Here is a 4,498-nt window from a genome sequence, read left to right on the forward strand (position 1 = left end):
ACTGCCGCTATGATGTGTTGTCAATAATACTTCAGTTGATATAATTATTATTTCATATTGTACATATATTAAAAAATAAATAATTTTAAATTTAAAATGCTTATAGATGGTGTTTTTCAGAACTAAAAAACGAAAAACCGAGCCCATTATAAAATTAAGTGCGAAATAATATAATTTATTTATTTTTTTGCGCTGGTGAGTAGTTATTTTATATTATATTTAGTCGTATATTTACCTATGTATGCCCATAGATACGATCTGTAATATACATATTAAATCTGTAAAATTCAATTTAAACTGCGTTTAGAAAATAAATAGTTATAAAAAATGCATTTTTGTGTGTTTATATTATATAATAAATTTTTAAATCCCACAAATCAACCCAAAAAAAATACAATAATATTATGGAATCTACTATGTAGATCTAATATGGTAATTAGGTTAAAATAAAACAATAGTTGTTTTTAAAAATGGTTGGTAATAAGTAAGTATTTATATAAAAAAATGGTTCCTCGATGTATTAACAAAACTGAAAGTTTTACGAGTGATTTTTCTTAGTTTTTTTTCCATAATTTCTGCATAAAAATTTGAAAATATCTTTATAATAGTGTGGTAATAATTTTTATATTACAGGGTCACGGATTTGATAGATTTTATATATTTATTTATAAGTTGACTTTTTTTATCAAGATTATTTCGTTTTTGAATTTTTATTCGTTTAATTGTCATGAATAATCCTTAGAATATGTCTTTGAAATTTTGATTGCTGATATATTTATTATTTTAAACTGTAAATTTATTATTCATGGTAAAAACATTCCAAAACTTATTGTATTTTTAGTGTATATATGATTATCCGTATAGCTTGCTTACCTGTTTAGTCCCCTAAAATTACATGTTATTCATGAAATTTATGGTGGCTTGAAAGCTATCATATTAAGTGGGCTTTTATTTCGTTTTTATTCCACTTTTTAAATTTTTCTATCCTTCTTCGGGATAAAATATTAATATTTTAGATCATATCTTAATTGTTTTATAGTTATCAATGTATGCTTTCTGAGAATTATAACTTACACAATAATTTTGTTCTTTTTCTGGTATCTTTACAAAAATAAAAGGATGAAATACGCTGAAATATGGTTATCATCAGGGACTACGTGTTGATAAAAAAAATCAAATTTTTGTTGATAAAACCTATAAAATTTCAGTAAATTCTATTTTTAATAGTCTTTAAAATTACTAACTTTATCTCATTCTTATTTTTCTCTATCGAGCTTAAACTTCCCAATGGATATTTTAATTGGCTTATTTTAGTGATATATTCTTATTATATTACCTATTGAACAAAATAATACTTTATTATAAGATTTATACTCTTCTTAATTGTAAAATCTGATGAAATAATGCTTCAAATACGTGTTTCAAGAAGCGATGGATTAAACTGACGATATAAAAACTTAATGGTTTCTGAAATTTATTCAAATCTAAATATAATTAAAAATATATCTCACAACTTAACGTCCTTCTTATAAAATATTGTTTAAAAATCTAATTATTGGCGCTAGGTTTAATGATAATTATATTTATATTACTCAAGTACAATCGAATGTAATTGTTTTGTGTTTCTTGATTATTATCCAATAAAAAAATCATATGCAAAAAAAACAATTTATTTTGATATCTGAGGTATTATTAACGAGCTTTTTGTAAATAATGAGCAAATAAAAATTTTAAGGCTTATACTCTGAAAGTTTGTATAAAAAAGTTAATTTCTATCTGCGTAAAACTAGTTTATCCAAATCAAAGCCTATTTTGAAAAGGATTTTAGTACTTTTTATAATTTTTTCATTGATAAATAGTTTTTTATCTCGAAAATTTTCATTCTTAGTGACTCTATAAAAGTCTTTTTTTATTATATAAGTTTCTAATGGGAATATTGAATGGCAATATATTTAATATATAAACTTTTTCCGGCGGCTTTTTCTATTATACTATAGCTTGACGTAACTTATATTTGTTGAATCAAAAGGACTAAATTTGTCGTATGTTTTAAAAATTATTTATATTTTTACGCTAAACATGCTACTTGTAAAGTCAATCTATGTTTTCAATGTTATTTTATCAATTTTACTACGAGCATGCAAAGCCTTTATTAAAAAATTGTTCCATTTTGTATTTATATTTTGTTGTTAATTCGATAAATATTTCAGATGCCGAATTCAGTGTTATCTAGTCAGTTTATTGCATTTGAAATTATTTTTTTCTCGCGTCAATAAAAACAATAAATAATAAAACTAATTTTATGGTTTTTTTCTGTTATAAATTTATTTTTAATTTCAGGCAATAAATATTGCTGGCAACAAAAATACTTAGGATAAAAACAGACAAAAGTAAGAAATCCAGTTCCTACCTTTAATTTTACTGAAGTATGTATTTGAAATTTATGACTTTATATCAACACAATTTTTTTAACCGCATTTTATCTGATATACAAATAAAAAAACTTTAATATTAGAAAAAAATATTTACAAATAATTTATGAAATAGTTGTTTTGTTAAACATCTATTTTTTATCTTAAAAAAATTCAATCAATAAATGTTATCTAAGTATCATTGAACTGATAATAAAAATTGGTAAAAATGTTACAGAACAAAAGAATTGGAAATTTCCTAGGGTTTTTCTTATTTGCTAATAGAGAATTTTTTTGAACAAATTTCTACCCAAAATTTATCATGGCGGATAATTTTTGGAAACGATCATCCTATAAAATTTAATCATATTTGTGTTGAAGGGAATTTCAATTGGTTAAATTTCCGCTTAAGAAAATATGAGCATACTTAATGATAAAATATATAACAGTATATTTTGCAATAATATAATTCAATAAACGCCAAATCTCTAATTTATATGTGCATAAAGTATAAGATGTATAAATAAGACAATATTGAACATTGAATATAACGAATTTTTATAAATGTAGGGAAGATGTAATCACATTTTATAAGTAATGAGCAAATATAGTTTGCCTTGGCTATATAATTTTAGGGCTTATGATGAAAGTGTAATTTTTGATAGTTTATTGACACTATAATCACTGTTTTAGACATAATAATCAACTAAATCTTTTTGAGAAAATTAAATGTGTATTCTTTGTACCTGATATAATTTTTATGATCATTATATTTTATTGCCATATTAATGTCATGATATTCTATGAAAACAATTAATAAAGCTCTTTTGCCGTTTTTAATCATTCTATCGACGAATTTTGATGTAAAAAAATTAAATCGATTCTGTATAAGTTCAATATGAAGAACAAGAAGATTATTAAGACAAATTAAATTACCTGGTGTTTTGATATATTATAAAATTGTTGCACAAGTATTAAATTTTTTTATTTGAGTTATAAAATATGCATCTTTCTATATTTCTCTGAATCTGTTAATTTTTTTAGAATGGTACATAACTCTATATCTGTATTATAAAGAGTAATCAAGTTTTAACTACACAAATATTGGTAATTTTATATATAATTTATGTATCAGCGTTTCTAATCTCAATATTAAAACATACATATTCAATATATTTTAAAGGAAATTTTTAATCCTTAAAAAAATTAGTAAAAGAGGCCTTTTTTACCCAAGATCGTGAAATGGTCCTGAAGTATTTTATTATGGATAAATTTTATAAATCATGCAATCCTTTTTAAAAGAGCATCTTTATAATTCAAAACGAATTAACATAATTTTTTATTTATTTATTTAGCAGTATATGTCTTCCTTTTAGGAAGTTCTCTTATGAATATTAGAAATTTTACTTATCAGATGCAACCCGCGTGTGGTATTTCACATTTCCCGTTTTCATTCTTATCTCCGTAAATTAGGCCTGTTTTAAGAGGCGGTAATCGATATGGAGAGGGATGTTATCCTATCTACTTTACGTCGCTGGTTAACGCTGCTACTATCACCACACAGCACTTACCTATATACTTGCTCAGCGGGGCAGGCTTTATTCAACTTTCGGGCGCATTTTCGGCGTCTTAAACATCAACCTCCCAATTTATTCTCGACTTATCAGTCTTTTTATGGTTTTACTTTCTAGTTTCGACATACCGCCCCCTTACTGATATTTCTTGTTTCGAGTAAATTTATATGAATCCGGGATGCATCCCATTAGGAATTCGGACCACTTATATTACCGTCCCTAAACCAAATGCACCCCGTGCATCTTTTATATAAATATCTTTCGTTAATACAATAAATTATAAATATTTTTTTATGAGGAAACACATGTGCATTATAAAAACATAATTAATATCATATTTTCGAAAATATAAGAACCTGTATACATCCTAATCCGAATAATATAAAAAACATTTATTTAAAATATTAAGTTTGATCTCTATATTCTTCTTTAATTTTAGGATCATTTGACAAATCCTAATAAAAGTTTAGTTCGGCCAGTTTTTAATATTTGACGACGTAAAATAACTAGATA

Source organism: Rhyacophila brunnea, unplaced genomic scaffold (genome assembly GCF_057557595.1).
Source record: "Rhyacophila brunnea isolate RB1 unplaced genomic scaffold, BYU_Rbru_1.0 scaffold_38, whole genome shotgun sequence".
Classification (NCBI taxonomy): domain Eukaryota; kingdom Metazoa; phylum Arthropoda; class Insecta; order Trichoptera; family Rhyacophilidae; genus Rhyacophila; species Rhyacophila brunnea.